This window comes from Protobothrops mucrosquamatus, unplaced genomic scaffold (assembly GCF_001527695.2).
Source record: "Protobothrops mucrosquamatus isolate PMUCROS unplaced genomic scaffold, P.Mucros_1.0 scaffold25, whole genome shotgun sequence".
Lineage (NCBI taxonomy): Eukaryota > Metazoa > Chordata > Lepidosauria > Squamata > Viperidae > Protobothrops > Protobothrops mucrosquamatus.
The window spans coordinates 1,424,373-1,438,573 of record NW_015386410.1 but is presented as its reverse complement, the minus strand read 5'-3'; the positions used below and the strand labels follow the sequence as shown (position 1 = coordinate 1,438,573).

Sequence of the window (14,201 nt, the reverse complement as noted above, 5' to 3'; positions counted from 1 at the left end):
GGAGACTGGAGATTGAAAGTTTCGTATCTTGCTGAAATGGCAAAGATTTCGGCTTACTTGAAGAACCATTCGAATGAACAATTTTTATCAATATGGCGAAGATGGATTGTTTATATTCAAAAGAAACATAGAGTGGTAGAATATAATTTAGGTTTCTAGATTTTTTTAAGTTTGTTTACTTCTATCTTTTCTTGTAGATGAGATATTTTGTGGAGTTAGAGATATTAGTATTTGTTTACTTTTATATGAATATTATCCTGGGATTAGGTTTGGGTAGTTCTGGGGGGGGTGGGGGGTTATTGATTGGTTATTGTGTTTACTTATGATTGTTTTTTATGATGGAAAAAATAAATAAAATTTCTTAAAAAAAAAAAAACAGTTGCCTGTTGATGAGGCTGCTGCTGAGGCTCAGACAATTGTAACCCATAGAGGGGCCTTTAGAGTGAAGAGGTTGCAATTTGGAGTGAATGTAGCTCCGGGCATTTTCCAAAGCGTCATGGAAAACACTTTGAGGGGTATTACAGGAGTCTGCCCTTATTTTGATGATGTTCTCATTGCTGGGGCATCCTCTCAAAATTTGGCTGAGAGATTAAGGGCTGTTTTGCTTCGGTTCAGAAGAGCTGGCCTTAAGTTAAAGAAGGACAAGTGTAAGATAGGAGTCAGTTCTGCTGATTTTTCTGGGATTCAGGATAGATGCCCAAGGCATTCACCCTTCTGAGGCTAAACTGAGAGCTATTCAGCAGGCCCCTAGGCCTAAGTCTAAGGGCGAGCTACAAGCTTTTTTGGGCCTATTAAATTTCTACCATGCATTCCTGCCACATAAAGCTGCTATAGCTGAACCCTTGCACAGGCTATTAGACAAACAAGCCTGTTGGCAATGGACCAAAGCCCATGAAGCTAGTTTCAATGAGGTTAAAGCCTTACTTACTTCTAATGCAGTGCTAGCTCACTTCAATGAACAGCTACCTGTGTGCATTGCCTGTGACGCATCTCCATACAGGGTGGGTGCTGTACTGAGTCACTTAATGGCTGATGGGACACAGGTCCCTGTGGCCTATTATTCTAGGACCCTGTCTTCTGCTGAGCGTAACTATGCTCAAATTGACAGGGAGGCATTGGCTGTTGTGGCTGGCATCAAGAAATTTCATGATTTCTTGTATGGCCGCCATTTTACAGTGTATACTGACCATAAGCCTCTGTTGGGGTTGTTTACCACTAACAGACAGACTCCACATATCATTTCTCCTCGTATGCTGAGATGGTCCATTTTCCTGTCAGCGTATGACTATACATTGATTCACAAACCTGGAAAAGAAATGGGCCATGCTGATGGCCTCAGCAGATTACCTCTTAAACAGGTGGAAGCAGACCCTGCTCCTGCTATCAATATTCTCTCCATTCAGGAGTTACCTGAATCTCCCCTCAGTGCTAGGGACGTGGCTGCAGAAACTGCTACTGATCACACGCTTACACGCGTGATGACATGGGTGTTGTCAGGATGGCCTGACAAGTGCCCAGATACTGAGTTCCAAAGCTTCGGGGAAAAAAAGCCTGAGGGTTTCAAGGGTTGCCTGTTATGGGGTAGCAGGGTTGTCATTCCAGCATCATTGAGGTATAGAATCTTAATTTCTCTGCATGAGGGACACCCTGGGATAGTCAGGATGAAGGCGCTTGCGCGTAGTCATTTGTGGTGGCCTGGCATTGACAAGGCCATTGAGGTCCAGGTACATGGGTGCCACACGTGTCAACATTCACGGCCTGAAATGCCTCAGGCCCCGGTTCATAGGTGGGAGGAAACGGAAACCCCGTGGTCTAGAGTTCATGTAGATTACACTGGGCCCTTTCAGGGGCAATTCTTCCTGGTTGTTGTCGACAGCTTCTCCAAGTGGCTAGAGGTTATTCCTGTATCCTCCACTACATCTGCCAAGACTATCCAGGTGTTGAGAGGTATTTTTGCAGCTCATGGCCTTCCAGATGTTCTGGTTTCGGACAACGGTCCTCAATTTACCTCTTCTGAGTTCCAGGTATTCCTGCAGGCCAACCTGATCCGCCATGCAACTTCGGCTCCTTTCCATCCATCCACCAACGGAATGGCGGAGCGTATGGTGCGCATCACCAAGGATGCCCTCAAGAAACTGACCTATGGTAACTGGCATCACAGGTTAGCAGACTTCCTTCTTGCACATCGTACCACACCTTGCACTGCCACCGGGAAGAGCCCTGCAGAACTCCGCTGGGGTCGCCGGCTCATCACTAAGCTGGACAGACTGCATCCTGACAGGGTGGCGTCTCAGGTGTCGCTTCCACGGGCACCGAGGAGCCTTCACGTGGGTGATCCGGTTTGGACTCAGAACTACGGGCCGGGTCATATTTGGGTTCCGGCTGTGGTCTGCAAGGTCTCTGGACCCTTGTCTTATGAAGTGTCTTTGGAAGATGGCCGTGTTCTTCGGCGGCATATCGATCAGCTGCGTACGAGGCTGAGTTCTTCCCCGTCTGCTCCTGGCTCTGGTCTGGGGGGGGAGGGGGATTATACATTGCATTCTGAGGATCAAAATCGGCAGCCGGCATGGGCCGCTGAGGTGGCCATGGGCGTCCCATCACAGGGTTCCGCAAGTGCTCCAAACAGGAATTCATGGGGCAGGGGGTCAGCAGACACCACCCCACTTACTCCAGCCTGGGAGTCAAACTGGGGGCATCCACATTATCCATACACACACAGTAATACTCCAGACAGGGAGACTGACCGGGGGTATCCACACAACCCACATTGTACAAGAGAGCAGGTAACACAGCCTAGGGACTGGCAACATGCTGTACTTGATCCAAAAAGGAGGACAAAAGGGGGGCGGCCATGCAGGCGTCTCCTGACTCTGACACCTCAGGCACATGCTTGGGAGTAATGGAGTAATGGGGGCACCTCCACCTACCAGCAGTCCCCGTCTGTTGGCCTGGGGCAAGAGGAACAGTGGTCTCAAAATGGTTCCATTGTGGACCAGGGGAAGACCACCTCTCCTAGGTATGTTGGTCAGGACTTAGAGGGTCCAGCCAGCCAGCAGACAAGCGGGTCAACCGGGTATGTGGTCCAGCACAGTCCTGGCCTGCCAAGCCTGGTAGGCGAGCAAGCAGGCCAGGCAATAACACCAGGGTCACCTGGAAATGGAGGGCAGCAACGTCAGGGCCAACATAGCCAGACAGGCGAACAAGGGAATCAAGGAGTTTCTCCCGGTCCAAGGAGGTCGCAGAGAGCCAGAGGGCCGCCCAAACATCTTCAGGATTTTGTGAGGTTGCTGTCAAGTTCAAGGGGAAGTTCCCACAATGCTAAGTGTCAAGGAGCATGGGTATTTTAAGTTTAGGATTATTTTGATTTAAGATACAATTATTCCGAACGAAGAAAGGAAATAACTTGTACGTTCCACATTCTGTGTATGGGGTGTAGGGAACTTGAACACTCTTCCAAGTTAGAGCGTACATGTATGTGCGCAGAAATGTTTTTTCCTAGGGGGGAGGGGTGTTGTGTCCTGAGCCTGCAAAAGCAGGCTCGGGACGTTGCAATGGTCCGGGGCTTGCAAAAGCTGCCCGGGACCAGACTGAGCGGCGCCAGCCTTGCGCGCATGCGCAAGGTGGGAGAAGTGCCGGTGCTGGGCCGCCATGTTGTCCGGGGATCTGGGGGTATAAAAGGAGGCCTGTGTGCCTCTGCTCTTGTTCGGAGTTGTGACTGAGAAGGAATAAAGAGCTGTTTGAACAACATGTGTTCTCCTCATTCGCCATTCCTGCGAGGACTTAACAAAGTCCACGCATCTTAAGTTGCTGAGGTTGAGAAACACTGGTCTATTGGCCTATGGGGCTTGACTTTTGGTGCACCCTGAATATAATAAATAAATCCTACTGGAATTAAGCAGATTATAAAGCAAGCACGACGATCGGTTCTATATAAAATTTCACACAAAAACCTCTCTAGCTGTAGCCATTCTTCACTACAAGAGAAAAGTCTCTTGAAGTTCTTTCTGATTATCTGCATCTCTATCCAATTCAAATATGTCACAGTTTCCTTTGCCATTTCAATTCCTGCAGAGTACTGAGAGCCAGTTTGGTCTAGCGATTGAGGGGCTGGCCTAGAAACCAGGAGGCAGTGAGTTCTAGTGCTACCTTAGGCATGAAAGCCAACTGGGTGACTTTGGGCCAGTCACTCTCTCTCAGCCCAACCCGCCTCACAGGAGTTGTTATTGTGGGGGGGAAAGGAAGGAGTGTTATGTATATGAAACAAAAAAGATAAAAATTAAAAAAAATCAGTTACTAAAAGCATGGTAAATGATTTCATATTTAAAAGAACATTGTTGCTCATTGCCATTAACTCATGATAATTAAGATGGCTCAATCAATAACAGTGTGGTCTTGTCTGTATCCATCTCAGTCTCTAAGGCATATCCCACAGTGTATGACCTGCATGTTATTTAACCCATAACTGCAGACAATCTTGGCAATTAAGCCATCTCTTCTCTAAGACCAGAGTTAAAACTCAATGGATGTATAATCCAGAGCATTTTAATTCCCTGGCTACAGACTAGAGCAGAATGCTAAATATTATTCTCTTCTGGTTCGAAACAAAGAAAAAAAAACGGTTTTCTAATGGCCGAAACTTTGCTTGCATGAGTATGGAGAAACTTCCACTGGATTTTTGCTGGTTCTACAGATGTTATTTCTTTATATATTATTTTACAGGTCATCCTTGACTGATCAGTCACTTAGCAACCATTTGAAGTTACGATGGACCTCCCTGGGGGGTACTTGCAACCTGGGTTAGAAGTTTTGATAGCTGGGTCTCCCTCCCCCAACGGTCACATGACCACACTTTGGGCAGTTGGCAACTGCCCTGCATTTGTGGCTATTTGCAGTCTCCTGCATCACGGTTTTGCTGAAAACCAGCATTTACTTCCAGATTTTGGCAAAACTGGCCCATAACGAATCACTGGTTCATTTAACACCTAAAGTGTTTGCTTACTAACCACTTCGAAAAAGGTTGTAGGTAAGTTGATTTATGACCGATGCAACTTATGACCAGAGGAGTAGGCTCCATTACGGTCATAACTCAAAGACTACCTGTAGGTTCTTTCTCCAAGAAAGATACATAGAGTACAGCAGCTTTCCCCATCTCCCCAGTGTATTCTTCTCAACGGTCCTGTGAAATAAACTAAGCTGGTAGCTGGCCAAAGGTTACCCATTCACAATTGAATAGAGATTAATATTATGGTCTCTCTGGTCCTAGTTTAACCACTATGTACTAGGAAAAGAAATTAACTACTATCAATTGAGAATAACAGAATATTGTTCAAGATACAGATAAATGCCTTTCTTAAAAAATAACACTTGAACAGTGTCTGACCTAGTCCTCGACTTATAACCGCAACTGAGCTCAACATTTATGTTGCTAAATGAGACAATTGTTAAGTGAATTTTGCCCAATTTTACGACCTTTATTGCCACCGTTGTTAAGTGAATCACTGAAACTGTTAAGTTGGTAGCATGATTGTTAAGTGAATCTGGCTCCCCCATTGACTTTGCTTGTCAGAGGGTGGCAAAAGGGGATCACATGAGCCCCCCCCAAGACACTGCAATATGAAATATGAGCCAATTGCCAAACCTCCAAATTGAGATCACGTGACCGTGAGGGTGTTGCGATGGTCATAAGTGTGAAAAATTGTCATATCACTTTTTTCAGGGCCGTTGTAGCTTCAAACGGTCATTGAATGAACTGTTGTAAGTCAAGGAGTACCTGTACAGAGATCACAAAGGGAAACCCGGTCTCTTAAACAAGGTAAAGAAAGCCTATCGAGTGTGGCTTACTGGATACTTTCTGAGGTAATGCTTTCTTTCTGTATTTTCTGTGCAACAAAATAACTGTGTGTGTGTGTGCGCGCGCGCGTGCGTCTGTACACATTTTCCTTGCATTGCATCTTTGTATGTGAGCATATACAGATGCTGGATCTACCCCGCTCAGGTCTTGTGACCAGGAGGGAGGAGGGAGGGGCCTAGAAAGGAATGATCAGTAACATGGCTTGGGACCAGATTATTTGAAAGACCATAATTTCCCAGTTACATCCATCTGTCCCACCAGAGTGGGGAGGCAGGGTATGATACGCCTCCCTTCTTGCAAGGAGGCCCATCTTAATGGGACCAAGAAGAAGGGCCGTCTCCATGGTGGCTCCCTCTCTGTGGAATATCGTCCCTGTGCAGAAAAGACTGGCCCCCACATTGATTCTCTTTTGAAAGGTCCTGAAGACCTGGTTTTGCCAATGGACTTGGGGACCCCAGGGTGATATGGAACCCACCAAGTGGTTTGATTATTATCGTTAGTGGGGTGGGGGTTTATTGGGTTTTATATTTTGGGTTTTATTTCTGTAAGCTGCCCAGAGAGACTGTGAGTGAGTTAGGCAACTGTATAACATTTCTTAATAAATACATAAAAACCCCTTGATCCAAAGAGATTTCTAAATACATTTTATTTTACAATCACCCAGATCCAGCACATTTTTAACTCATCTTTCTTCTGCTGGCTTCTCTTGTCATACCAAGCTTGGTCCCATTTTGTTCCATTTGGAAGCAATATCCTGCACTGGACAGACAGCTGGACAAAGTCTCAAATCTCTTTAATTTCTTCTCAATTTTCTGGTACATTGCAAAAAATAAAAAAAACACATTTAGCAATGCATTTAATGGTTTTGTAAACATAAATATGTATATATCTATATGGTGATGCTTGATGGGGGCCTTGATGCTATGTAAGTTTGGTTGTTTTCTTGAAGACATTTCATTACCCAACTAGGTAACATCTTCAATGCTCGAAGTGAGAATTGTCTCACCAACTATGACAGGACAAGCCACTAGTATATAAAAAGAGAACGAACTCCACTCCTTTCTAGCGTTGATGATGTTATCTAGTTGGGTAATTAAACATCTGCAAGAAAACAACCAAGCTCAAAGAGCACCAAAGACCCTACAGTTCCACTTATCTCTTCCAATTATTCCAGAATTTGCCTACTAGAACTATTTGGGGAGGGGGGTTACCTTCTCTCCCTACTGCTCTACTACTATTTTCATCACATTCACTGATTTCTTTGCTTTCTTCTGGGTTCACACTAAGCTATAGCTTGCTGCCTTGCCTGAACTAGGCAAAATAATCTACAGCACAAATTATAACTTGCAAACCTGCAAACCAGAACTCCACACTGCGGAGGAGGGAAATTCCACAGCTTTTTCAAAAATCCAGAATGTATCTCCTGACTTCTCCTCCACTCCCTTCGATAAAGCAGATAAAATCTCTGGGACACTCTGAATCCCACACTTTTGTTTGCTTTTCTTAACAAGTAGGAAAAGGCTCAAGGATAAGATGAGTGAATGAAGAAAGCATAAATCAAGAAGATGAATGTATCTAAGGAACCTGAGGAAGGCCAGGGTCGAGACAGAAGCCATTGAATCTTTTCTCTAAATGGCAACAGAGGAGACCGTAGGATAGATGGATTCAATTCAATTTGTTATCCATCTTCATCCGGATGCCTTACAGCACAAGGCAGAAAAGTTGTGACTTTCTTTGAGTGAAATGAAAAATGTGTTTGCTTGAGGTATGCACCACCCACCATCATCAGGTAAGTTTTTTTCTTTTCCTTTTTCTCTACACCCAAAGTTTGGACGTTCATATTGAGTATCTGCTTCAGTTTTTGGAGACCCAAAGTAGGCTATAGGCAAAAGAAACTGGCCAAGATGATGGAGAAGTTGAACTACAGATCTGTAAATGGACAGGCATACAGGGATGTTAGCATCTATCAAATACTGTAAACTAAACCAGTCTTTCCCGGTCTGGTACTGCTAGTCCTTGACTTATGACCACAATTGAGCCCAACATTTCCATTGTTAAGCAAGACAGTGAAGTGAGTTGCACCTTATTTTACAAACTTTTTTGCGCCACACCTTTTAAGTGAATCACTACAGTTGTTAAGTGAATCATGTGGTCGTTAAGTGAATTTGGCTTCCCCCATTGGCTTTGGTTAGCATGGCCTCAGCAGCTGGGGATTTTGGAAGATGCAGTCCAGCACATCTGGAAAAGCCTCAGCATGGTTGAAGGGGACTACCCTGCCTGGCCCTTTCTTCATCTCAACCCTTACACCCCTCCTCTTTCTCCAGTCTCAGCATCTGATTGGTCACATTTGCATTAATTTAATTTTTCATTTCTATGTAAATGAAGTTTCTTCAAAGTTCCAGACTGCTGTAGCAATGACAGGGCAGCCCACAGAAAAGATGGGGAAAGAGGAGGGTGGGGGGAGGCAGCAGACCAGGCGTTCCTCGCAGTCTTACACTGCTCTCTTTGCTAAATCTTGAGATGTGGATGCTTATTACAGGCAGTCCTCGACTTACAACGGTTAATTCAGTGACTGTTCAAAGTTACAATGGCACTGAAAAAAGTGACTTACAACCGTTTTTCAAACTTACAACGGCTGCAGTGTCCCCACGGTCATGTGATCAAAATTCAAACGCTTGGCAACTGACTCACATTTATGACAGTTGCAGTGTCCCAGGGTCACCTGACCACCTTTTGCAACCTTCTGACAAGCAAAATCAATGGGGAAACCAGATTCACTTAACAACCGTGTGACTAATTTAACAACTGCAGTGATTCACTTAACGAATGGCAAGAATCGTTGTAAAATGGGGCAAAACTCACTTAACAAATGTCTCAGCAACCAAAATTTTGGGCTCAATTGTGTTTTGTAAGTTGAGGACTACCTGTATTTACTTTCTTTGTTTACTGGATCCTCTTCCAGTTAAGATAGCCAGCTTCTAAGTAATCCTGGCTGCTATGCCTTGAATCAGTAGTGGTGATTCTGTTTCTGTGCCTTGAAAACAAATTATGTCTTGATTATTATTAATTTAAAATATTGGAAATTAAAGACACAAAATCAAGCCCAAGCATTTGTATTTTCAATTGCTACTTTTTCTGAAATGCCACTTGGAAATTTGGATTCCAAACTATCCTCTTGTGATTTAGCCAGAAGCTCAGAAACCTGTTGTGCTAGAAATCCTAGAGATCATAAATTCTTTATTGCCTTCCTCACTTCTAATCTACCAACCCTGTTTATTTTTATTTATTGTTTTTGCTGTGCATTGTTATTTATGATTACACTGATGTTTTTATCTCTGTGGGTGGCTCAGAGAGGCTTGCCTAAGACGAAGTCATATAAATGGAGTTACTTGGCTGAGAGGGAGGCATATAAATTGAATGGACATATAAATATATATATATATAGAGAGAGATATTCCAATATCTCGGGTTGCCACAAAGAAGGTGTCAAGCTATTCTCCAAAGCACCTGAAGGCAGGACAAGAAGCAATGGATGGAAATTGACCAAAGAGAGAAGCAACCTAGAACTAAGGAGAAACTTCCTGACAGTTAAAACAATTAATCAGTGGAACAACCTGCCTCCAGAAGCTGTGAATGCTCCAACACTGGAAGTTTTTAAGAAGAGATTGGACAGCCATTTGTTTGAAATGGTATAGGGTTTCCTGCCTGAGCAGGGGTTGGACTAGATGACCTCCAAGGTCCCTTCCAACTCTGTTATTCTATTCTATTCTATTCTATTCTATTCTATTCTATTCTATTCTGTTCTATAAATCCTTCAAAATCTTTCTCTAAGTGCTATTCTTCTTCTTTATTTTAACAATTTGCTTTCTGTCCTCTCAAACATGTTGGCTTCAGGCATTTTATATAAATGATGGTATGCAATAAAAAGCAGTAAAACCTGGCTACAAGATTCTAAACATTAATTTTTTAAAACCGAAACAAATTATTTTTAAATGGGTGACATAAATGTTGTAATCCCTTCGTATACCAATAGTCCTCGACTTAACACCACAATTGGGGCCAGAATTTTCATTGTTAAGCAAGGTGGTTGTTAAGTGAATTGTGTCCAGTTTTATGATCTTTTTTTCAACTGCAGTTGTTAAGTGAATCATATGGTCATTAAGAGAATCTGGCTTCTCCCATTCAGTTTGCTTATCAGAAGCAGACTGGGAAAGTTACAAAGGGTGGTCACATGACCCTGGGACACTGCAACTGTTATAAATGCATGCCAGAAGCCAAGTGCCCGAATTTTGATCACGGAGATGCTGTGTAAGTATGAAAACCATTTGTAAGTCACTTTTTTCAGTGCTAACTTCAAACTAAACATGGGACAATGAACAAAGAAATTTAGAGGACTACCTGTGCAGCAATAATGAAGGGGATAGTTTCAATAGCAAAACAATCCCATAACCTGGCACAAAAAAAAAGACCACAGGTGTTAGGTGTTGACAACATTACATGCATCTGTGAGACAGTAAAAAGTGTCTCCTTGAAGACATGAGAGATTCAATTTTAAGACCTCTGGCCCAACACTCAAGACCTTCCAGACCTCGGTTCCTTTGCTGGAAGGGCTGCAAATGGTCCCTCCTGGCTCTTTTTCTAGATGAGGTCTTTCTTTGAAAGTCAATGTTCTTGGTGCTTCTGAGCTTGGTTGATGTTACATAGTTTGGGTAATGAAACATCTATAAGAAAACAACCAAGTTCAGAGAACACCAAGGAGCCCTCATTTCAACCCTGAGCTGCAAATATTCTCCTTGGAAGACAGTTGCCTTCAAAGACCCATGAACAGATAGAAATTGAGCGAGATGCGCTCCTCACAAACATATTAAGCCACCACTTAGAAGCAGCAGTCTGAATTGGAGCCGCCACTCCCCCCCATCCAGCAGACACTGTGACCTACCTGGGACTCGGGACAGAAAAATGCCCGATGGGCAGCGATCAAGCAAATAAATGCATCTCCATCTCTTCCAAACAGGACTGTTTCAACCCCATCGGTCTTTGGCTTCCCCTGCTCCCTGCTCTGCACTGATAGGCCCTCAACAAGTCTCATCGGAGCAGAGGAGCAACTTGTTGTATTTAAAGATTCATGTAGGGCTTCTGAAATATTCAGGAGGTGTCAACTTTGACAGCAGGTTCCATGCAAAAGGAGAGAATGGATTAGACAGCCTGAGAGATCCTTCCTTTCATGAGACAAAGGCGAAGTGAGGAGGATCAGTTGTGGGGAGGAGGAAGGGGGAAGTTAGATCAGGAGAGTTCAGGGTGGGAAGAAGGGAAGCAGCAGCAGAGAGAAAGATCTGGACTTGCTTGTCAGCTGCTGGGTCAGCACAACTTATATTTCGGCTTTGAGGCCAGGTTCGTAGAGAATAATTGCCAGTTCTCTGTGGCAAAGCTTTCCATCCCTCCATCTTATTATTTCCTAAGTGCCTCACCTGCCTCTGAACTTAAAAGTGGTGCTGAGTGAGCAAATTGGGATCCTGCATCGTGGCATGTGGGGTGTGGGGGCAGAGGGAGGCTGAGTCCTCTCAACAGCTTCTCTTCACTTGCCAAGCTATCCTTTGGAGAAATCTTAGCTAGTGGTCACTTCTTCTTCCCCATACATGCCTTCCTCAAACCACAAGGTTATTCACTCCCAAGGACCATGTGTCAGAACAGAGTAATTATAAGTAGTCCTCGACTTACAACTGAACCCAAAATTTCTGTTGCTAAGCAAGACGTTTGTTCTGACCCAGAGTTAAGTTGCGTTGTAAAACCGGGTCAGACAGATAAACTCAATCGAAATGATTGCAAAACAGATATATATTTATTCAGAGAAATACTTGCATTTATGATGTGGTTGCTTCTGGATATTACACGTCTGTTCATTCCTATAGGTGAGAAAATAATGCTACCTCCATACCAGCTTGTAGCTTGGAATGGAGCCAACTGAGACGTCCGAATGGCTCCATGGTTCTCTCAGACAAAGAACATTCCAAACTGGCTCGTGTCCAGCAAGTCCTGCGATGCCCTTTAGAAACTCCTCCCACTAACCTACTAACATGATATAGCTGACTAGCTAAAACTACATTACCCATAAGCCATCTCTTAGGGAGACAGCACTTAACCCAATAAATGCCAGATATTCTAACATACAGATACATGCTCTAGTCAGGTATACCACGGTCCAGAACAACGTTGACTGAGTTTTGCCCCATTTTATGACCTTCCTTGCTACAGTTGTTAAGTCAATCACTGCAGTGGTTAAGTTAGTAACACAGTTGTTAAGGGAATCTGGCTTCCCCATTGACCTTGCTTGCCAGAAGGTCACAAAAGGTGACCATGTGACCCATGGACACTGCAACTGTCATAAATATGAACCAGTTGCCAAGCATCCGAATTTTGATCACGTGACCATAGAGATGCTGCAATGTTCATTGCTTAACTGAGAAGGCATTAAGACTCAGTAAGTGCTGAAAACTAAAGTTGAGGGTGGCACTGAAAAAAATTAAGGACATGATAGAGGGGAAAAACCTCTGTGGTGTCCTCTTTCTCTTGATGCCCTGACTACATGTTTCTTTTGATTAATTGTCAATTGCTGTATCCAAGACATCTAGAGGACACACAATGGACAAAGGCTGGCTAATTGCCCTTAATGTCCAAAGAAGATATAGGTAGTCCTCGACTTACAATCACTCATTTAGTAACCATTTGAAGCTACAATGGCATTGAAAAAAATAGCAATAGCAATAGCACTTATATACCACTTCACAGTACTTTACTGTCGTCTCTAAGCGGTTTACAGAGTCAGCATATTGTCCCCAACAATCTGGGTCTCCATTTTGCCAACCTCAGAAAGATGGAAGGCTGAGTCAACCTTGGGCCCTGTCAGGATCGAACTCCAGGCTGTGGGCAGAGTTAATGTGCAATACTGCATTCTAACCACTGCGCTATCAGGGTAAATGACTTACCATCAATCCTCTCACTTACTACAGTACCCTTCGCACCATCCCCATGGTCACGTAAACAGAATTTGAGCACTTGGCAACGGGCATGTATTTCTGATGTTTGAAGGTCCTGGGACAAGTAAAGTTAATGGGGGAAGCTGAATTCACTTAATGGCTGTGTGATTTACTTAACAACTATGGCAAAAAAGGTTGAAAAATCAGGCACAACTCACTTAACAACCGCCTTGCTTAGCAGTGGAAATTTTCATCCCAATTCTGCTCGTAATTCAAGAACTATTTGTACTCTGCTCTGGCCTTTTTGAAGTCCAGAGACCTTCTCCCTGAAGGCCTGGTCTGAATCCAATCCATAACAGTTCGATTGTCAAGAACAAACCAAATTCAGTTCAGCTTCCTTTTGTCAACCTTCTTCCCTCTCCCTTCCTACGGGTGACTTTGCTGCTGAATAATTTACACACATACTTAACATGACAGAAGCTTGCTGGCCTGAAAGTTTATCGGAATGAATAATGACTTTCATTGTGTTGAGGTGGAGTGCAAGGGGGACGTGGCCCTGCATGATCTGTGCCCTTTCACAGGGGACGCCACTGGCTCCGGAGTCATTTCCCTTTCCATGGAGTTTCTGAGGGGCCTCCCTTGCCCTGCTGGTTGGCTTGGAGCAGCTTCACCCACAGAGCCCCTCCTGGTAGGCGATGTGACAAGTGCTGCTCTCCACTTGCTAGAAAATTTCTAATTAATTAGGCTTATTTATAACAAGAAACAAACAAACAAAGTCCAGAGAAGAACAGGGCAGGGAGCGCACGCAAGATTTGACAAACTGTACTAAGGAGCAGATGGTGTGAAGGCTGCTGGTTTCTCTTGGGAAGGTAGTGAAGGCGAGGAGGAGGAAGAGGGAGGAGGAGGAGAGGGAGAAGGAAGAGGGCTACTCAAGGGTTGTTGAGGAGAAGTGCACTTATAGGTTTAGATAGGCAAAGCCAAAATTAGGTCAAATGAAGACTTCCCTAGACACAGGGTGAAGCAGAACAGGAGCAAATCAGGCTGACTAGATACATATGGAAGAATGATGCGACGGGAGGGAGGGTGTTTTGACTGCTCTCCTGAATGTAATAGCACAACACCCCTAGAATAGAAAACGAGCAGCGGTGGATTCCATTGCATTTTTTTTTTGCTTAATAGCCTTTTCCTACCTGATCCTCTCGTGATCCACCTCAGTTCCCAGAATTCAAAGGAGGTTGAAAGCCGGCATTTCTGCAGGGTTTCTGTATTTTATTTTATTTTATTATTTTATTTTATTTATTTTATTTTATTTTATTTTATTTTATTTTATTTTATTATTTTATTTTATTTTATTTTATTTTATTTTATTTTATTTT

At 43.7% G+C, this 14,201-nt stretch overlaps 1 pseudogene; it reads left to right on the top strand.

Moving 5' to 3' along the window:
- Positions 1 to 14,201, top strand: part of LOC107283083 — a 43,913-nt pseudogene that overhangs the window by 708 nt on the left and 29,004 nt on the right.